Source organism: Onychostruthus taczanowskii, unplaced genomic scaffold (assembly GCF_017590055.1).
Source record: "Onychostruthus taczanowskii isolate IOZ18803 unplaced genomic scaffold, ASM1759005v1 scaffold24, whole genome shotgun sequence".
NCBI lineage: Eukaryota > Metazoa > Chordata > Aves > Passeriformes > Passeridae > Onychostruthus > Onychostruthus taczanowskii.
The window spans coordinates 249,285-271,832 of NW_024499684.1; the positions used below are offsets into that span (position 1 = coordinate 249,285).

The following is a 22,548-nucleotide window of genomic DNA, read 5'->3' on the forward strand; positions in this document are numbered from 1 at the left end:
ATGCCCCTCTGCACATGTGTCTGACCGTGAGCGCTGCCATGTTTGGAGCTGTGTGGTGGCTGCTGTCAGAACCCAGGAATGCAGCCTCAGGAGCAGAACCCTGCACAGGCAAACTTGGCAGAACCTGGGCAGTGTCTGGAGCAGGAATCTGGGACTGGGAGCTGACTGTACTTGTCTTCCCAGGAGGACAAATCAGGGCCTTGATTGCCCGGTTTGCAATTTTAGAAAAGCCTTTAATAAATGTACAGCCTAAGTGTCATTGTTCTTTTCTCCATTCTGGATTGTTTTTCAGAAAACGAGATCAGTTTAGGAAATTTAAATCTCTGCTAAAACAGAAATTTTATCTAGAGAAGTCCCTCTGTGCTTCCATTCTTAGTATAAACCAAATTTTTTTACTTCTGTTGTTGAAATTGCATTACTAAAGAACATAAAGTTTCTTTAGTGTCGCTTGATGTTTTTTGTCTGGTTTTGAATGGAAATTGAGATTATGTGACCATCTGGTGGCTGTAACACTTATCAGTTCATTTAAATTAATGTTTTAGTTTCTTATTTATTATTGCAAAGCTTATTGCTTTGTTAGGAATAATACCCAAATTTGTGATGCTGAGAAGGTAAAGCTGCAGCATGAGCCCACCTGGAATCCTTGTTGTGGGAAAAATGCACCAGGAGCAACCACGGACGGGCAGGTTCACCAGCACTCCAGTGCTCTGTCTGCTTGTGTGTCTATTTGTGTGTCTCATGATTTTCAGGTCGTTTTTCGTATCCTGACGCAACTGAAAAGTCAGCCTTTTTCAGAAAAGTGTAGAGTCTGATGAGCACAGTGTGTTTGAAAACCTCAGCTGTTCCCAGGACACAGGTGAGTGATGCAAACATGGCACAAGCAGGTGACACGTGGAGATGGGCATCTTGGAAAGAAAACATCAGAGGACTCACACAGTGGTTGGGGTGGGCAATTCACAGGGCCAGGGAGCTGGAGATGTGTGCAAAGCACCCTGTTCTTCACTTGGTGCCACTGAGCTTCAGTTCACTAAGAAAGTACCTGGAAAAATTACCCAGAAATAGATGACCTTTCAAAAGGCCTCTAATATACAATTACCTGGTGTTCACTGAAGTGGTTCACGTGCTTCCCACTCTAAATGATTTTCTAGGTTCACCCATGTGTGAAAAGGGGTCTGATTTTATGGAGGAGGGCAGTGGAGGAAAGAAACTTCAGAAAGGAGAAAAACATGCCAGGGAATGTTACTGGTTGTTTGCTTCAAGGCAAGAAAAGGGCAAATAGATGCAGCCACCTGAAAGTCACCTTTTGACTTTGAACTTTAAAAGAAAGGAGCATGGGAGAACTGTGAGATATTGACAGCACTTGACAGAAGCTGTTCCATGGAGATAGGTAGGAAATTTAGGATCCAGTGGAATTTGCTTTCTTAGCCAGATGACAAGTTTTTTTTTCCCCCACGGTACAACAAAATTATTACAACCCCTGTTCTCCTTACTGCCTTTTCTTTCCTTCTGCCCTGGGTCACCTGGCACAGGAGATCCCTTGCCTGTTGGCCACCAGTGCTCACACCAGGGCTGCCCATGCCCCCTCTGCAGAATTTCAGCTCTGATCCTGGACCAAAGCAAGCAACTTATCTGGGGCTGCAATCTATAGTGGGCTTTAGGCAAAATGCTTTTCTAAGGAAGTTATTTCTATGGTTGGAACAAAAGTGCCTCTCCCCTGCACCTTTCTAGTGGCAGCTGTGCCCAGGTGCACACAGCAGCCTGGCTTCAGCAGTTCAGTGTTCTCTTCACTGCCCTGTCCCCCAGCAACACAGGGGGAAGGGGGCAGAGACCACCCCCACGTGGGAAAGGATCAGCACTCAAAAACCCAAAGACTTCTTGAAACCAGGGAATGGCATTCCCACATATGATGAGAGAGGACACTGGGCAATAGAAACTATGTTTTTATGGAAGACAATTATTTTAAATAACCTTGGAATGTAAAGATTTTCATGAACAAAAGCATATGTCAGTCCCCTCTCCCATCTGCATTGTCTGACAAAACAAAGAGAGTCCCTGAGACAGGTCAGACAGATCACGAGCATCAACCTGGCACTTGTAGCACTGAAGCACTTTTCATTTGGTCAAGTATCAAAGCATCTTTGTGGGAGAAAAAATCCAAAGTTGAGCTTTGGATCCAAAGCATCAGACTTGCAATTCCACAGAATTTTGTGACTTTGGAAATGTTCTATTGTTTTTCAGTATGAGTTTATGAACCTGGAATGAAATTGTCCTTTGGGGACAAAACAAAATAGATGAAAAATAAAGGCTCATGTCAGGTCTGGAGACCAAGGGGGTCCTGAGCCATGGTTTCTTTTCCATCAAGTTCAGGAGCAACTTTGAGAAGGATTTGCTGCAGTTGAGGGAGACAGAAAAAAAATCATATTAAAAATAAAAGAAGAACCCTGAATAAGATTTTTCAAAAAGCCATTTATGTCTTCTATAAGGCATCCAGATGCAAAAGTGAATGGTGAGTCAGGAGTGCACTCAGGCACATGGTTCCAGCAGCAGCCCCCAGGCTCCTCTGACTGTGGCTCTGCTGGAAGGCAGACCAACTTGAGCTCACAGCAGCATAATTGTGGGATGATGTGGAGCTCCTTGTGCTTCTGCCTCCTCCTTTTGGAGGCCACACAAAGTGCACATGTTGTGTTCCTGAATTCATGCCTCTTCTGGCGATCTGTTTGCCTGATCCATAAATTTCTGTGTCCATCTCCAGGGCCCAGAGCTCTGCCAAGCTGCAGCAGCTTGCTGAGACCGTGGGCAGGTGCCTCAGCTCCCCGCAGCGACTGCGCCGCTGCAGATCCCGAGGGTCAGGAGTGCAGCCACACACAGCTGCACTCCCCGTGCTCTAAGGGCACTGTGCTGAGGAGCTGACCATGGCAGCGAGACTGAAAGATGTGACAGCTTCTCCTGCAGCCTGCTTTTAACTCTCTGTGGCCCTGTTTGAGAACGAGCTGTAGTCACTACATGCCTTTAGCTTGAACTTGTACTTCATCAGTCTGGGAGGAAGAATGGAAGAAATGTTCTGAGAGAAAATTCCATTTATGTCTTCTACCACCTGCTAATGGCATATGTGAGCTGCTGCATGCCAGTAGCTGATGGCAAAGATAACATCAGTGTGGAGAAAATTGTGCAGTGCTGAAAATGAGCCTCATGTTCCAGATGCCCCGATAGTTCAGCGCCTGCTGGGGCCAGGTGCGGGGCTGAGCTCTGCTCAACAACACTCACACAGACACACAGTGTGATGGCCTTGCTGGAATCCCAGAAATCAAATTTTTTAGGGCAGGCAAAAGGACAAAAGCTGAAAAGCTTCTCTTCACATCCAGCCCCAAATCAGGCTTTGCTGCATATACCTCCAGCCTAGTTAGTATGAGCCAGGGTGAGGGAGGCTGACAGGTGGGAGCAGCTGCCAAAGTGCCCGGTGAAGCTGCTGCTCTGAAAACCGACTTAATGGCAGAGTAGACATAGTGGGCAGCTCTTCAGAAGCAAACAGCCATTGACAGTACAATCATAGAAATATTTGAGGCACTCAACAGCAAAATCCTTGTTGCTTTTCACCCTCGTGCCACCTGGAGTTTTGCTCAGTGAGGGAATTCATGGTGTTTTATGTGGACCGAGAGGTAATCTACTTAAATAGCCCTAATTATGTTTAGAGAAGGCTGGTCCCTGAGCTAGGATCTGTGAATAAACATATTGACACAGGTGACCACCTGATCTGTGCATATGGATCTAAAAAAAGCCACTTTGCTGAGTTTAAATACCTCAAAGTGAAGCTGAGCAGACACCAGACGCCAGCAGCCGTGCCTGCCCAAAGCAGCAGGGCAAGGGGCTCAGCAGGGCAGTGTGGCCACAGCACGTCCTGCCTGCCTCAGGTGTCCTCCTGAGGGACCAGGGCCTTTAAATACCAGTCTTTAAATACCCTGTGGACAGACAAAGGTAAAGGGACTGGGCCCCCTGAATGGGGGATGGACAAGCCCGGAGGCTTACCTTGCTTAATCCTTGGGCAAACATGCTCAGTGTCTGCTGAGTCCAGCAGCTGATCCCACCTGTGCCAGCACTGCCCTGCACAGCTGGCCCGGGGCTCCCAGGGGACAGAGAGCACCTGCCCCCAGCCTGGAGTTCCCTGGGAATGGAGAGAGCCCCCTCCCCACCTGGAGTTCCCAGGGGACAGTGGGCTTCCAGCTTGGCGGTGGCCCTTAGCAGTCAGAAATTTTGGAAGAGAAAGTCTGTGAGAGAGAAGACAAATGTGAAGCTGTTGTATGTGTTCAGCCCTTCGGCGCAGGGCTTGAAGAGTTCCCAGTGACAGCTGAGATAAGGCCAGCCTGCTGGTGAGCCCCAAGCTGCCCGTGCCCCAGCAGCCTCCTCCTCCTCCTGCAGTGAGCACCCAGCTGCACCCCACTGTTAACCATGTCTAGAGTCAGCACAGCTTAACAGCACAGAATTATAACACCCTATGACACGGAAATGGGTCAGAAACACACTCTGTGTCTTTCTGTATTAACACAGGTGCCACTCCTGGCTTGGAGGGTTTCACAGCCCTGAGATTTTGCTGCTTATGACTTGAAGCAACCAGCATCACCTCGGGTTATAGGCAGAAAAATTGCATTGAACCACATTGCCTCTCTGCTAGACAAACTGCAGAAAGATAACTCACTCCCAGAACGTCAGGGTTTTCTGGCCACCTTCCAAACAATCGCTGCATTTCATGCTTCAATGCCTGTCAGTGAATTTCCAGTACAAAATGTGAACAGAGACAACCAGAAATCAACGTCTGGTGTTCCCTTTGCACCTCCCCAGAAGGGAGGGCTGTTGGCATCATATCTTTAATCCCACAGCCCCAGAAGACACAGGTCAGTGACAAGACAGGTGAAAGAATAAGGCCTGAGGTCAGTAGATGCCTGGGACAGCCACTGAAGCTGCCTGCTTCCAGGAGCTGAGGCTGCTGCTCTTAGGGAAACAAAACTCCTGCCTGGTAGTAAACATCTTCAGTTACCACACAGAAAAATTTAAAAAGCCAACGAACAATCACCTGGCCAAGTGTTTAGGGTGGAAAAATATAAAAAATGAAGATGAGATGGACATGGCATGTCTCCTGCCTGGAATTCCTGTGAATGTTTGTGGGTGGCATCCCTGGTCGTGCCGTGCTGGCTGGACACAGGGCCAGGACTGTGCTGTTCACCCAGCAGCCTGATCCCCATCCTTCCTTTGCTGAAGGGGATGCAGCTGAGGCCTGGGTGGGACAACTGCCAGCTGTTAGGAAAGATCACTTATGCCCACAGGTCACTTCCCCAGCAAGGTGTACATCGTTCCAGGGGTGCTAGAGCACTCCCCTGTGGCATGGCACCTCAAGGGGGTTAAGAAAGCCCTTGGAGCAGATAAGGTGAATGGCACCAAACTTTCTGGGGAAATCCATGTTGGTGAATGTTGCCCACCCATAATTCAGAGCCACTCTTTGCAGTGAGGCAGTGCGGGCAGGCAGAGCAGTGTTCCTGCCAGGATGGTGCAGGTCCCTTTGCTCTGCTACAGCTAAAGCCCATAACATGGAGAAGAGAACCTCAGCTGCAGGGCTGAGCAGGCAGCGTCAGATCCTGCCACAATTTTGACTCACAGCGAGACAGACTCCGTACTTTCCAAGTTGCAGAACTTAAGCTTTTTGCATTTCAGCTCTGCAAATGCTAGTCAGTGGTTTTGCCACTTTTCATCTTTTAAACCTCCTGGGTTTATCCATGCTCCATCCAGAGTTCCGCCCATTAAACTCTAATTTTTCTGTCTTTCCTCACTTGTAAGTGGAGGAGGTCACCTTCAGAGAGGCTGGTTCAGAGAACAATGGTAGTAGCCATGGAGTGCCCTATTCAGTGAAGTCTCAAATGAAAGATTGAATGGCTCTGAAAAGCATGACAAAGTCTTTGAAAATTAAGATAATACCAGTGCAGGCCCATACCTGCTGCTAGAGTGAGATGAAAAGTGCTGCTGCTGCTGAAGAGCATTTCCATGCCAGGAAGCTGCAGCAGCTGCTGTGGATGCAGATCCATCCTTCAGCTGATCCTACAGCATGGGTTCTGGACTCCTCCAGTTCTTGGACTCCTTCACCTCTGCATCACCAGGGTTTCTTCAGCATGGTCATTAACAGCTCACACATACCTGCCACACCTTCCAGCACACGCCTCTGCATTCCTCACCCTGCTCCAAGACATGCTTTGTTCATGGACTGAGCTCTGGGAGCTCCCACTCACCGTGTGATTCACATGGCATCAGCTTATATGAAGAGCTGGCAAGCTGTGGTCATGATGGGTTTAGCCCTAGCCCTGTCCTTGAAAGAACAGATCCTGTCACCTAACCAGTACTTTTTGGAGGTATTTTACAATTTGTATAAAGACAAAATCTGCTGGAAAAATCTGTTGTGACAATCTCTGGACCTCAGTACACACAGAAATCCAGCAATGTCCCTTGTTTGACATGCTTTTGTCTGTTCTATAACCTGTGAGCAGAGTTCACAAGCTTTCTCCCAGCCTGTGCTCAGCTAATAAAGCTTTTCCTGCCATCTATCACATTTGCCAAGTCTCCAGTCCCTGGGTGCTGCCGGTGTGTGCAGCTCTCGGAGCTGTTGGGATGGACAGCTCTGTGAGCAGGGATGGATGCAGTGCCTGGGAGCTCTGATGGAACAGGCTGAGGGCCCCAGCACCTGATCCAGCAGGGTGCCTGGGCTCTGAGCTGGCACAGGCCGGATGGAAAATGATCCCATCTCCCCCTTTCTCATCGTTGTTGTTACACAGCACAGCAAATCAAGACCTCAGACCAGCACAACTCCTATTGTTGCTTGTTCTGCAGTCTAGGGGAAAAACAGGAGCCCCAGCTCCTCATTTCCACCCGAGTGGGAACCAGTCGTGTTTGGCAGACCAGTGGCTGGTTTCTAGACTTGGCCAAGGGAAAGATCTGAGTCCTTGCTTAATACTAAAAACCTCAGCTTAGGCTGATTTCATTTTCCATTTTTTATTCTACTCTCAAATCTTATGTCTTTGTTTTCAGTTTAACAGTTTATTTTTAAGGTTTACATAGCATCATCTGCTTCTCAAATAGCTCTGTCCTTTAGCTAGACTTATGAGCTGCACTTTAAAAGTGGACACTCTGTGATCATCACAAAAATCTCTCCTTCTGGTATTTTTGCTAGCATCAGTCCCCAGAACATGGGCCTTAATGAAGGGAACGTATTCCCTACTGATGTGCCAGACAAAAGTTCATGGCTTTGTCTTGCTGAAAATGAAGTCTTGATTATTCATGCAGTTCCCAATTAGTCATTCCACACCCTTGAATTATTTCTGACAGATGTGAAATGCCTTCTGCTGAATTCCTACTCCAAGGAACCTTCTGCATGACTGGTTTATCAGTGTATGCAAGCAGACTCATGATTTACAATGCTTCATCATCATGGCATGTGTAACACTGAACACCATGACTAGGGAAACCAGACCCACCTATTTTTGGTCATAGGTTCAGAACCTCCAAAATCTGCCAGCAGCTGCACAAGAGGTGCTCACACAGGGCTGGTGTGTGCACAGGGAAATCCAGTTTACATTGAGGATCTCAACAATGGGTCTGAGGGCATATGAATTCGCTCTCAGGGGTGATATGGCCTGAAGGTGTCTCCTGAAGGCCCATTTCTGTCACTTTTCACTTTCTTGCTTTCTCTTTGCTGCCAGGAGTGCTTTTCCCACTGGCTGCATGCTCAGCTGAGGTGCAAGTCACGCCTGGTTCCTGTTCCTGAGCAAGCCATGGAGATCAGAGCTGCCCAGCAGGGAGGGAAAGCCCAGCTTGGTGCCCCTGCCTTCTGCTGGAAGTGCTCTCTGCTGTGTTTCCCTGCGAGGGAGTTAGTGCACATCTCTCCACACATCGTCAGAGGCACACAGAAACTCTCATCCCCCGCCTGCAGAACACAGGTGAAGGCTGTTTCCCAAAGGCTCTAAGGCTTCTCCTAAAATCAGGGGTCCCCAGAATATGTTGATTTTCTCCTACAAAGAAAAGGTCTTTCAGGGAACCTTCTCTGAACAAGAGCCTCCTCCAAAGCAGGAGGGCAGCTGCAGAAGGGTGCCGTGGGGTACAGACAGCTCAGAGCTGCTGCTCTCAGCTGCACCCACAGCACCCCACGGGCAGGAGCACAGCTCCCCTGCTGCTCTGGGACAGCCTAACAGCTCGGGCTTAGTCTGCTGCGACAGAATCGCTGCCCTGCGCGTGCCCTGCGTGTACCTCGCAGGAAACAGAGAGGCTCCTTGCCAAAGGGAGCTCTGAGCTCCCCGTGCAAAGCCCCAGCAGCCATCCCTGCTGGCACACCTGCAGTGGAAGGGCTGACTTGCTCTCACTGCTGCATTTCAGCAGCATTCCTGAGCAGGGGGCCAGGCCTGGCGCCATGTGAGGTTAAAGACATTACCTCTGCAAGGGGAGATTTTAGGCTGGGATTCCACATTTTTCTCCTGCAGAGGTCCCTGTCACTGCAAAACAAAATAATAGCACCCAAAGGCATGTTAAGTCATTGTAGTGATTCCAAAATCCATTATTCCCCTGGCTAATTAAAAAAGCTTCAAGCTCGATTCCAGGTCTTACAACTGTGAATTTTGTATTTGCAGTGGTGAAATTCCCCTCTTCTTTTTATCCACAGATGGTCATGATTATATGCTTTTGTTCAATAATTAATCATTCTTGTGTCATGTTGACTTGGTTTGGGGATTTAAATTGCATGCCTCACTGAAGGGAATCTGTAATTGAGATACAAATCTGAGCACCTGTGAAAGACTTCAAGTTTTGTGTTCATGCCTAAGTATAGATTCTTAAATGTATGTTTTACTACTTTAAAAGCATCTGCACAGGATGTCAGTGGAGGTTGATCTGTCATCACTCTGTTGTCAGCAGACCCACTGGGTTCTGACAGCTGAACAGAGGCCATTAATTGAAACTGCCGGGTTTTGTCAGACCCTTGACATGCTCCCTAGATAATTCAGTCTTATGCATTTCAAGCGTTTGCAGCAGGAGCAAGACTAAATCTTTCAATTTCCCTGCTCCATTCTATGCCTCTCTTTCTAAGAAAAAAGGATTTATTCCTGCAGCAATAACCCTTGCATTTTGAAGTGAGGGTGTTGGTGTAACTTGGTTCTGCATTGAGAAGTGCCAGGGTTTGTGATGACTCCTCAGAGGGAAGCTGTGCAAAGGTTCTGGCAGTGACTCCCCACCCTCAGGAAGGTTACAGGGGATAATGCCACAAGCTTTGCAGGAATAAAGAGCTTTTTCTGACTGTTCTAAGAAGGTTCTTTGCTAGAATAAGCAAACAAGAAGTGGACCTGACTTCAGGTCCCTCTGCTCCCACAGCTATCCTCACTGGAGTTAGCAACTGCTCCTGGGGAGATATGGCTCTCAGCCAGTCTTCCTTAAAGGAGAAGTGTTAGTTTTGCATGTAACTATGACCTATTTTAAAATTTTTGCTCTATATACAATCTCACTCTTTATAACACATCCATGGAATGCATATGATGGAGAGCCAGCGGTCAACCCTTAGACTCATGTTTAGAAAACACCACCTTTGTTTGTTTTACATGTTTATAATTGTCTCTGGCTATATCATCGTTTGTGAATTTCCACTGTAGCTTTCAAAGTGATGTTGGTTTGTCTGGATAGTAACATTGCTAAAAGGCACTTAAAATGTCAAATCCAAGAACAGTTGTTTGCTTCTTCTTGCTACTACAACCTACCACAGATGTAAATCATGACCCATATTGCTACAGCTTCTGGAATCAAAGTAAAGCCAAATAATATATAGCCCAGCACAGATATATTCCCTAATGACACACTAGTGTGGTGCTCCAGCCCCCCATTTTATAGGAGAAAAGGAGGATATATGATGAGAGGTTAGTGCCAACTTCTCACTTCCTCGGTGGTGACTGCAGTTTTGTATGGGACAATCTGCTCCTTCCATGCATTGCTCAGAGGTGGATCCTGTTCAGAAACCCCTTCTCTGCCCCCTGCAACAGAGGGCTATGCCACCTTCACGTGGAACCATGTTCAACTGGAATGCCACAGATTTGCCTCTGGGGCCAGCCTGAGCTGCAACGGAGCATGGAGAAGACAGGTTTCAGGTAAGACAGCTGATGCAGTTTGCACACTGGTGAGCTTTGCTGACAGCAGGCTTGCATGTGGAAGTCACACCAGTAATGAATATGTTCCAAAGGGAATTAATGAGGCACCTTGCATGTGGGCTCCCACGCCTGCAGGGAGGTATGCAGCTGTGGAGGTGGGTATCTGGTGTCTCAATGGCCAAGAGGATTTCCCCACAGCTCACCTGGACTCAGGTGGTGGGCTTAGAGACTGTTGCCCATCACCCTGTAGCCTCTGAGGCACTGTCTGCACAAACTAGCACAGTAGCCAGGTCCCTTCTCATGGGCCTGCCCAGGGAATGAGGACTCTGGGCCTCCCTGGGGCCATCTCTCACCTCAGTCAGCCTACCTGAGGAGGTTGCTTTTGTGCTTCCTGGAGTGGTGGCATCTCACAGGAGCACTTGTTGACTTGCCTTTGGCTCATGCACGGCACAGTGCAGTGTGAGGAATAAGCATAATGCTGAATTACAAGGTGGAGGAGCACCTGCCAACGTCAGCAGATCTGTGAGGTCAGCAAGTTTACATTCCTGCAGGTCAGAGAGCAGAACAAGCACGATCTTATCCCAGTGCCAGTTCCTGCACATTGCAGAGTCACCGCCAGGCATGGCCCTGCTCTGGGAAGGGACGGAGAGCAAACTGCAGGGAACAAACAGGCACAGGCAACTCCAGGTAAGAATGCAGACAGCAAGCACACTGGTTTTCCCACAGCATGAAACAGCCAGGCTCGCAGCATGTACTGCCAAAAACATAACTGTTCCCTAGGGAAACAAGACTGTATTTATGGGGGACTGCAAGATCTCAGTGCCCATCCTCACTGGTGTCTGCTCCCCTGGGGAGCAGAAGAGGAATTCTGTTTAAAGTCATGGATCCAGTCTGGTGTCCAACCCTGTCAGGCCATGAGAGAGAGGACAGCATAACAGAGGAATTGCATTTTCCTTCTCCTTACTTGTTATTCTTTGTGGTCATGTATTAATTCTTAATCTCAACTCTTAATTATTTTTATAACCCTTACTAATATCACTCTGAATATTACTGTTATCCTTATAAATACACAACCCCCTTTCTCTAGAAATTTTAGCCATCCAGCTAACATGCCCTATGACTTTGAAATCAGTACAGAAAATTTATCAACAGAACTGAAAATTAAATTAAATTTAGGATAAAAGCCATATCTTACACCCTCAAGGCTTATAAATTTAGTCTTGTCCAAGATATAAATGCATGTCCCCAAAATGAATACAATTCTGAAAATTTCTTATGTTTGTTAGACAGAACCAGACAGTTTTAGAGGCACACATATGTGTGCAAAAACAGTTATAGTTACAAAGGTACATCCTGGATTACAGAAAGCAAATGTCATGTCATAGGGATTTCTGGGAATTGCTCAGGATTGGCATGGGTCAAGCATAACTTTAAATGCTATTCCTTAGGCAATATCCAAAGGATCAGACTCCACATTGAACACCTTTGCTCACTGTAAATGACGCAGTATCTAGATAAGTTCTGAATACATAATAGCCAGATGTTTATAGCCATGGCCAAACCCAGACACCTACAGGTGACTGCAGCTATTGGGTATCAAAGATAGAAGTCAGTTTCTGAAGACCTAGTTGGATAACACAATTAACCATTTTGATGCATAAAACTTGAGTAGGGCTCTGGGAATTGCAACATAAAAATAATGTCAGTGATGAATTTAAAATGTTCCCCAAACAAGGAATTATAAGGAAGCCTTGGGAGAGGTCTTGCAGTGAACTTGGATCTTTCCACAGTTTTTAATTCTGAGTATTAGATTTTTCATAATCTCCAGTGGTTACTTGGCAACTGCTGTGGGCTAATGGATAACCCATGTGGGCAGCACACAGCTCCTGCCACAGGGCAGGACCCCACAGCTGCATGTGGGGCATCTGTCATCCTGACTGCCCATGCTGCTCCTATTTTATAACTGCAGATCTCAAACAATGAACAATGCTTGATAGTCATCAACCTGATTTCAAAAATGGAGTAACTGTGATGCAATGAGATGAAGAAACTCACTCGATACCATTGAATCAATCGATGTCCATGCAAGGATTAGACACATTTCCTCATTCTTGCTGCCATTTGTAACTTACCACAAAAGAACACTAAACCCACTTCTTAAGGCCGTTCTCCATGCTTCAGCAGACCATGGCATCAAAGGACTAGGCAATAAATCTTCACTTCTCTCAGTTCATTTTTTTTTTAAAGAATGACTGTTATGAGATAAAAGAGGGCTTCAGCAGCTGCAGGAAAGAGCCCTCCCTGTGCATTCTTTCACCATGTAGTTCCTCTCACATTCTGCCTTTCTGTTCCCTCACTGTCCTCCTGAAGAGCCCTGAGTCCAGTCAAGCATTAAGGCGTGCAGTGACATTGCTATGGATCAGATCCTGATCACTTTCATCATTAAACCCTTCTGTTCGTGTGTGAACCAGCATTCTGCCCAGTGAGATTGCTTGTGGGCCAGAACGTCACTGCTGTGCAGTACCCAGCTTTGGATTTGCAGATCTCCAAATGTCTTAATTTACCATGTGCTACTCCCTATAAACATGACTTCAAAAAAGAGGGATTGTCCTGAATCATGATCCTACCAGAAGCACCCTGTGAGAAAGCTTTTTCTTCTACAGCTGAGTGGGCCAGTGCCAGTAACCCTGCAGCAGAGCGTGCCCAGGTGGAACAAGGGCCAGCAGACATTACCAGGCAGTGGGTTTCATTTTAGTATTTCAGCAAGAGGAGTCTGAAAAGTGTTAAGTCTAATGATTTACAAGGTGAAATCAGGGGCACAGGGATCCTACTTTGTACAGCTGTCTATGAGTCATAGGAGGAAGCAATCCACAGTCCATATTCCACAGGAAAAAGTCATATGGACTCGTCACTTGGGGTTCTTTGTACAGAATGCAGGTCCCTGTCAGGTTCCTGTCACTGGCTCTATTTCACATCCCACAGCTTGTCTTTGGGAGAAAAATTCCAGATCTCCCCAGTTCTACCTAAACTGATTTTAGTTGATGTGCCTTCAGTGCACGCAGATGTCAAACCCCTGGCAGAGTGTGGCTCTGAGGAGCCATGGCAGCCAGCAGCACTGGCCATCCACAGAGGACCTTACTCTGAACCAGCACATTCCTTCTGCTGGCACACACGCAAATGGGAAGCAGAAATGAGAAAGCAATTCTGATAGGGAAAGATATAAACAGAAAATGTGGGAGGGAACTGAAAGCATCTCTCTTCTCCTTGCACAACTTGCTCCAGCTTTCCAAGTTTCTGCTGTGCATCACCTCTTCTACATGCAGAACAGAACCTTGTTTCCCTTGTCTGAGAAATGCCATGAAGAAGTACAGGCTTGAAAATCCTTTAGTCATTTAACACTCAAAACCACTTTTTCACCCCATATCCTACATGGTACCAATTTGTCCGCAAAAACACAGATGCAGAAACAACAGACTAGTGCAACATGCACCATACACTGCAAAATATGCTCAAGAGAGCTTACACAGGCACTGCTCAGTGTTCACAGGAGTAGGCAGGAGATAAGAAACCTTAGATTTTACTTTGGACACTGACTTGGTCTGAAGTTTTGAGTAAAGGGGAATAATTTCCAATTCAGGTTTCAGTTTTACTGTCTGAAAAAAAACCCAAGGGGTATTATTTATAAAGCTTGGAGAACTTCCACAAAATTTGCCTAAAATCTACCTGTTAATTACATTTCAACAGAAGCTGAGATGTGTCTTTGTACCCTTCACAGAAGCAGCACTCCAGAAACAGTTCATGGTATGGAAGAGATGGCATATTTCTTTTTACAATGGGGTGAAAAATGGTGTTTAAGGCCTGGTTCTGCAAAGTACACTGGAAGAAAACAGGTATTTCATTATGCATCGTGCCCTAGGAAAAAATATTTAAATATGTCTGTGTTCTTGAAAAGAGAAATTTCAAGTAAATTCTGTATGTACTGCCATGCTAATCTGAACAGCATGCCTGCATGCAGAAATTTAATTTTTAAAAAACTACCCCCTTTCTGCTGCTTGTGTACACATTGGTATTACTCAACCTTCACGTTCTTACAAAGCTCACTGTGAGTCTTCCCACATGCTAAATCTATCCTTCTAGGTATTTACTTACCATTATAAAAGTCTTTTACCACATGAGTAAACACAGAAATATTTGCCCAGGTTAACTGTGATATTGGGCTACGCAGAATAAAACCACACTGTTGTGTATTTCAGCAGCCTGCTTCCACAGCATTTTTCTTCCTCTGGCTTGTTGTGACCCATGTGCACTCCCAAGGCCTGGCTGATGTGACTGTGCCAGCCAGGGTGGGCTGTGCCCGGGCAGGCTCCCCCTGGGTGTCACCCCCAGACCCCAAAGCAGCCCTGGCTGCCTGGCTTGCCACAGTGCCCCTCAGCCAGGCAGAGAACAGGAACGTGCACCACCCCAGCGTCCCCCTCTGACAGGGGTGTTTTCTCAGAGCCCACATCCTTTCTTCCAGCAAACTTGCACACAGCTCTCACCTTGTGCCCAGCTGGTTTTGCACTGGCTCCCCGCACCAGCATCGCCGACAAGGAGGGCTGCAGGGCATGGCCACACAGGTGCCAGGCAAACAGCCCACGGCAGAACGTCAGCTGCTGCCAGAGCTGTGTGCCCTCCTGAGCAGCACCGTGCCACCTCCCGTGGCACCGCTGCTGACTCTGCCCTTGACATGGGCACCAGATGAGACTGAAAAATCAGCTCCGAGTTAATTAGGTGAAGAAATGTCCCGAAACTTAAAAACCCAGGACATCTTTGATCTAGACAGTGTTCAGTTCATAGTAAGATTTGTAATCTTCTGAGTGTCTCACTGAGGGGGAAAGGTGAGGAACTGAGTGGCTTTTGTATGGCAGCATAACACAACCAAAAGATCAAGAAAATCACAAAGAACTCTCTTCCCTGTTTCTTCAGCTGATCTTTTCTTTGTATGACTGCATCATTTAAAATATGTTTATGACTTAATACTGAATAAATGCCAAAACCTCCTGTACTGGAGAGACCAAAGGTGAAATATTGGGGGTTTATGGGATAAACCCATAAACACTGTGCCAGACAGTGCATTTGTGCTCACCTTTTGATTGGGCTCTGGATAAAAGCCTGTTGTGAGTTCTCCAACAGGAGACCATCTAACTGAGATGGTCTGAGACCCACAGCCACTGTGCTGGGAGTACCGGTAGCTAACAGAAACAGGCTTTTTACTGCATCAGAGACAAAAGGAGCAGCAGCAGTGGTAGTAACAGCAGGGCAGGTATGTCAAGGAAGGACAGACTCCCCCAGGTGCAACCTACCAGGACCTGGGTGCTGGAGAAGCCTTGATGCTGCGTGAGCAGTGCGGCCTTGTGCCACGGGCAGGGCAGCCACAGCCACAGCCACTGATCCTGGCACCGCTGCCTGTGTGTGCTCCCGCTGGGCAGGACAGGCGTGTCTGTGTGTCTGTGTGTCTGTGTGTCTGTGTCTGTGTGTGTGTGTGTGTCTGTGTCTGTGTGTCTGTGTGTCTGTGTCTGTGTGTGTGTGTGTGTCTGTGTCTGTGTGTCTGTGTGTCTGTGTCTGTGTGTGTGTGTGTGTCTGTGTCTGTGTGTCTGTGTGTCTGTGTCTGTGTGTGTGTGTGTGTCTGTGTCTGTGTGTCTGTGTGTCTGTGTCTGTGTGTGTGTGTGTGTCTGTGTCTGTGTGTCTGTGTGTCTGTGTCTGTGTGTGTGTGTGTGTCTGTGTCTGTGTGTCTGTGTGTCTGTGTCTGTGTGTGTGTGTGTGTCTGTGTCTGTGTGTCTGTGTGTCTGTGTCTGTGTGTGTGTGTGTGTCTGTGTCTGTGTGTCTGTGTGTCTGTGTCTGTGTGTGTGTGTGTGTCTGTGTCTGTGTGTCTGTGTGTCTGTGTCTGTGTGTGTGTGTGTGTCTGTGTCTGTGTGTCTGTGTGTCTGTGTCTGTGTGTGTGTGTGTGTCTGTGTCTGTGTGTCTGTGTGTCTGTGTCTGTGTGTGTGTGTGTGTCTGTGTCTGTGTGTCTGTGTGTCTGTGTCTGTGTGTGTGTGTGTGTCTGTGTCTGTGTGTCTGTGTGTCTGTGTCTGTGTGTGTGTGTGTGTCTGTGTGTCTGTGTGTGTGTGTCCATGTGTGTGTCTGTGTGTCTGGGTGACCAGCTGTGCCCTGCACAGGTCAGTGCCACTGACAGGGCTACCAGCACAGGATTTCCCCTGAGATAAGGCAGGGCCCAGTTCTGCTGCTCCTGCTCTGGTTGTATGTGCTGCATTTTGTGCAGATCCTTCCCCACCTGACCTGGCAGCTGCCACGCCACACTTGCTGCAGAGCAACACCTGAACATCCACGAGTTCCCTTCAGGTGCTGTCAGGTTCCTGCAAACAACAGCAAGTGGGACTGTGGTTGGAAAAACACCCAACAATCCCCCTCTCCTTCTTTTGGGGGGAGTTGCTATGTCCTGATTAGTCCCCACAGAGACCACTGCTCCTCTTCTTGGAGACAATTCCATGTCGAGAGCTTTTAATGACTTTCAGATGTCTCAACAGAATACAAGCCCCTGAAGAGGAAATTCCTAGTCTTAACTTGCAGAATTTGTGAGCTAATTTTTATCCATATGGAATTATTTATAGTGCAACTGAGGGAAAAAGTCCTCCGAATGACGATGCTGAGTGTATCACCTCTTTGCAATGCATTACTAAAGAGTTCCCACACCTTTTAACACCTACAGGACAATTCCACTCATCAAAATTCTCATGGAGAATCTGTTAGGGCTTGCCATGAAGCAGGTAATTACTTTGGGAATCCTAGTAGTGTAATTTAATTGTTGTGGTATTTTTCATTTAACCCAGTAGTTTGTCTCATTCCATCAGTTTACTCTGACAAATGTCAGAACATTCACTTCCCCACATGTTCTCTTTTCTCTTTCTTCTCAGGCTCCAAAACCAGAGCTCTGAAAATGGTTTGAATTTGCAAACCTGATACACACTGAGATCACTTCTTCAGCATTAATGAAGGACAAGTTGTGCCTTTTAATCATGTTTATAATGGAAGTGCTCAATTATAAAATAATAACAATACAAAATGCAGGTCCTCATAAACAACTATTATTTGTCTACCCCAAACACTTTCAGTTTTGCTTAGCAAGCTCTCAATTTCTGATGATTCTATTTTAGTGGATTTCAGCAGAACTACTTATATAAGTTTTAAAACAAAATTAACAGCAGAAAAGCAGAGATTTACATGAAGAGAATTTAGGCTTATATTCACCACATCATTTTAGTGTCTGGCAGCAGGAGTATTTCAGTAGATGCACTCACAGATGTTGATAGTAGCTGTACAGTTGGATGAGAAAAGCAAGAATTAGCCACAGAAGTAGTGTTTTTTTGGTATATACTTTGCATACATAGATTCCATGTGGAGACAGGGAATCCATCAATCCACTACCTGCTACAAACCCCACATTTGTGCTTTTGTAGGAAAGTTACAGCTCATCCAGACTGTAAGTTTTCTGAAGCATGTTTAGGCAAAAAAGGCCAGGGAACCAGTTTGGGCTGACTGCTGTCTCATGTGCTACATGATGTGGTAGCAATAGAGCTGTCAAAAATTGCTCAGAACTTAAATATGTACATGTTTCCCCACACCTTTATTTATCCAGCTCTGGTCTCTGCTTTTGAATTCCTGCTTCGCAGTAAAAGGGGAAGAAAGGGCATTGCACTTCTGGAAGTGCAAGGTGAGGGGTGCAGGCACACATTCCCTTGGAACCTGAGCATCCCACACTCCTGAACCAAGCAGATGGCTCCTCAGCACAGGTACCATCACTCCAAACAATCAGGACTCCCTGGGAAGTCTATTTAAATGGGCCACCTAAACATTATTATTATGGATTTGCAATGGCTTTAATGTCTACTCTGTAACTGCCCCCTCATCTTAAAAACAGACCATCTTTCCTCTCCACACTTCCTCTTAGTCTTCTACCCCAAGTATTACAAAAGTCCTTTAGGAACTCAGTCCTGTAAATGGATTTATAACTACAAATCAAATTGTGCCCCACAGTACTTATTTAAAATATCTGACAAGCTCTCTGAAGTTTGTCTATGTTTCCTTTTTTGCTTAGACAACATATTAAAAACAAATGCCCTGCCACTATTCATGCTTTTTACACTGAGATGTAATTGATAAAGCTGGTGGGAAGTCTGAAGAATGGTTTATACACAAAGTGATTACTTACTGTTCAAAGCAGAAGTTTTCAAGAAAATGAGCAACCTAGATTCTAGAAAATCTAGCAATGAATTATTGAAAAGTCCATTAAAATAAAACCATGCCAAACAGAAATATTTCAGACACACCAAGTCTATCAAAGAGATGTGGATTTTCTCCAATATTGATATCACACTTTACTTAATTTGAGTTTGAAATATGTGAGAGAATATGCTGCTGAACGCCACATGAGCTATCTGAAACTGTTCACATTTCTCTCTTTACTAGGTTAAATGAAACCTGATCTGGATTCCACTTGATCATAAGACTGGAATGCTGAAAATGCTGTAATCTATTTATACATCAAATTGAAGAAACATTGCATGTCTTTAAATTTCACTGCATTCCACTGTATTAGCTAAATAGCAACAGTTTACAAACTGTTTCACATTCAAACTGAGAAAGAAAAGACAGACCAACCTGACTTATTTATCCTAAAGCCAGGATTGATTTCCTGGCTTTAAAACTATGGCCCAAACCCAGGTCTGCTCTGTGCCTTCCCTAAAAGCCTTGTTCTTGCAGCAGTAATTCATCATTAGTGCCAAAACATGGTAGTTGCCTTATGATGACTTCCAAATCCACAGTTCTTTTTTAGCATCAAGAACAATCCCAAACTAGATTTGCAGCTCAGATTTTGTCCATGCTTCTCTTCCCTCTGCCTCTAAACCACAAATGGTTCAAAATACAGCAGGCAGCAAGGCTGAGAACAACGGTGGTAAATAAGAACAGCCAAATCCCACAGATGAAAACCATACAGGGGCTTATTGCCAGGAAAAACCAGGAGGTTTTGGCAGTAACCCATCCACCAAGAGACCACCTCAGACCCCCCAGTGCATCAGCAGTCTCCACAGAATGCTGCCATTTCCCTCAGTTATTTACAGAATAATTTACAGAATATTTACAGAACAGTGCTGTTTGACACATCATTCTGACTAGAGGAGCTGCTCCTGTTCAAACACCACAGCTGTGAGCAGCACAAGATCTACAGAAAAAGGTGCCCATGATGAAGAACAGCCTAGTGTGCTAAAGGCCTGTCTGTTGATCTGCACAAATGTACATCCTGGATTTTAACATCTCTCAGTAAAGAAAGACACACCTGCCACTGACATTTGATGGCTTTTGCATTGACTTGAAAGGGGTCAGGATCAGGCTAACAACAGCTGATGGTGTTTCATAACATTTATTCATTTCTGCTTGCATTTTCAGTGTGTTTCAATGGGTGAAACAGTGTCCGTTTTTCTCACTTGTCATTCCTGTGATTTCTTTCATTAGTTGTTGGATTTAGTGCCTATTATTGCCCATGTAGAAGACTATGAACACTACAAAGACAAAAAGAGCCATATTTTAGAGTCAGGGGAGAGGAAAATTCTGTGCTCTTTGTCACATGAAACTTTAAGAAGAGCCTGAAGCTAAATACTGCAGTACTATTCATGGTTCTCTGGATAGTTAGTGGCCTTTATAAATGCAAAAATCCCACTTAGACATTCACATAACTAATTTGCCATTTTCTGTGCCTTTTTTCCCTCCAGCAGTCTGTAACCTGGTATTTCTCTTCCAGGTCTTGTGTCTTACAGCTTGAAATTCAAAAGAACTTGAAATTCAAATTACAATTGCATCTCAGTTGGGTTTGAGACAATTTGTGGTAATTTAGAGGAGTCTTAAAAACAAGAATAATTTGAGTCAGTGTCTTACTGTCTAGAACCACGAGTTTCATAAAAAGGAAAATGTACAGTTTACAGTAAGGAATTTCTGACACTACTGTTTATTTTAAAATTTATAATGTTAATGCAGGATTTGATATAACAGTCATCAGAAACAGAGTGCACTCTCAGTATACCCAGTTTTTAGTAACTCCTAAATTTCTCTTCAAATTTGAAAAGACCCTAGGGATAAATAAACTGCTTGTCACTTGTTCATTACTGTGCCAGTATGTTACTATTGCTAAGACATATCACATGGCCTGACCAAAATGTAGGTCTCAGTACTTGACACACAGAAGAATGGTAAGTAGAGCCCTCAACAGTTCTCTGTATCTGCAGATAAGGCAGATGATAGATGGGAGAGAAAAAAAATGAAGATCAAAGAATGAAAAATAACTTGTACAAGGCTGTACTGCAGATCAATACCAACTGAGGGGTGAGACTAAGCTAAAAAAAGCTAAAAAACCAATCCCCTGAACGTTTCCTACTGACTGCCCCTCAAACAGTCTCAGCCTGGACTCCTGACACTTGAGAGGATGCCCTATTTGTGAGATCAATGCCATCCCCAGGCTAGATTTTCGTCTCCAACAGTAATCACCTAATGTTATTAAAGGCTGAGATATCTGAACCCATGCACTTTAGATACTAATAAACTGACTCCATTTAATATTCCTACATCTTTCTTTTGAAAAACATTGTAATTTTAAAGCTATATCAGGGCTTTTCAAAAGCTTAAATGCACACATACACCTAGCAATACACGACTATTAATGTACAATAATTTATAATATATGTATTAATATAGATCTTTATCCAGCCACGCATTCATTGCTGGGTGTGAGCACGTGTGTGGCTGTGTGCACTCCATAAGCATTCAGGGGTTTAGTGCATGCTAGTGACACACAGATTTCAGCCACTATCAGTGGAAAGCACCACCTTTTGACCATTTAAAATTCTAGAAACAAACAAATAGAACATTGTAGTGCCATTTTCACTGGATACCTACAACTGCCACACTCCAGAAGAGCTTCTTTTTTAGTCTTCTATTACTTGCGGGAGCATTTCAGTCCGGAGGCTGTGTGAGAGATACTTCTTTCACATGACTGGTGCGTGATCTTTAAATGGCAAAATATGTAAACTGTGTAAAATCACCCGCAGTGAGAACAGGAGAACCACAAGGAAAGCCGCTAAGGATCTCACTGCCACTGAAACCTGTGGGGATGCTCCCAGCGAAGTGTGTAATGTGAAGGTGACAGAGCGTTACCCAGACCTCTGTCGGGTGAGCCAGCAGCAGTGAGAAGGAGCCTGCTGCCCTTCCCCTGCCTGCTCCATCTGTCCTGTCCAGGTCTAAAATCCAGGCACACGGACACCAGGAGCGTGCCACAGCGCTGGCGCTCGCACACACCGACAGAAGGCGTGTGGGAATTCCTTTTAACTACCTGTGGCCAATGTTTTTCGTGAAGGAAAAAAAGGAATATGTACATGCTTGACACTTAATAAAAATATCAGTGTATTTGTGCCCAACATACTGGAATATTGTTCAGCACTAATTCAACGTCGCAAAAATATTATCAGTGTAACACTGACAAGGCCATTGTGTGGTTTACTGTGTGGATCCTGGCTGTGGACTGTAGCCATTTTCATACTTGACTTTTCAGAAACCTTTCTGCTTTGTTAGTGAATCAGTTCACCTTATTCATTCTTGTTCCTTGTCCTTGAGCTGTTTTACCTTTTATTAATTTCCCTTTCTTCTTTGCCAGACCACAGTACATGTCACAGTCCCCATTCCTCGCTGCAGCGCTGTCAGGCCGGGGTCAGGAGCGGCGCGGCCGCAGCAGCAGGCGGGGACTGTGCCCCGAGCTGTGGGACTGTGCCCGAGCTGTGGCACTGTCCCCGAGCTGTGGCACTGTGCCCCGAGCTGTGGGACTGTCCCCTGCTCTGTGGGACTGTGCCCGCGCTGTGGGACTGTCCCCCACGCTGTGGGTCTGTCCCCTGCTCTGTGGGACTGTGCCCCGAGCTGTGGGACTGTGCCCTGAGCTGTGGCACTGTGCCCCGAGCTGTGGGACTGTCCCCCGAGCTGTGGGACTGTGCCCCGCGCTGTGGGACTGTCCCCTGCTCTGTGGGACTGTCCCCGAGCTGTGGGACTGTCCCCTGCTCTGTGGGACTGTGCCCGCGCTGTGGGACTGTCCCCCACGCTGTGGGTCTGTCCCCTGCGCTGTGGGACTGTGCCCCGAGCTGTGGGACTGTCCCCGCGCTGTGGGACTGTCCCCGAGCTGGCCCTGCTGGGGCACTGCCAGCGCCCAGCACGGACCCTCGCTCCAGGAAGGCCATGGAGGGGCTGGAGCGCATCCAGGGCAGGGAACGGAGCTGGGAAGGGAATGGGGCCCCAGGAGAGGCTGAGGGAGCTGGGAAGGGGCTCA

General features: G+C 46.2%; 1 long non-coding RNA gene across 2 annotated transcripts; it reads left to right on the plus strand.

Annotated features, from left to right (window-relative positions):
* Positions 1-764: 764 nt before the first annotated feature.
* LOC121336675 lies at positions 765-21,641 on the plus strand. Of its 2 annotated transcripts, XR_005952801.1 has the most exons (5): positions 765-856; positions 7,734-10,154; positions 10,706-10,841; positions 13,930-14,044; positions 17,105-21,641. It is a non-coding gene; the product is annotated as an uncharacterized LOC121336675 (long non-coding RNA). The 2 variants fall into 2 exon arrangements; XR_005952800.1 differs by lacking the exon at positions 765-856 and having other exon boundaries at positions 7,657-10,154.
* Positions 21,642-22,548: the final 907 nt, after the last annotated feature.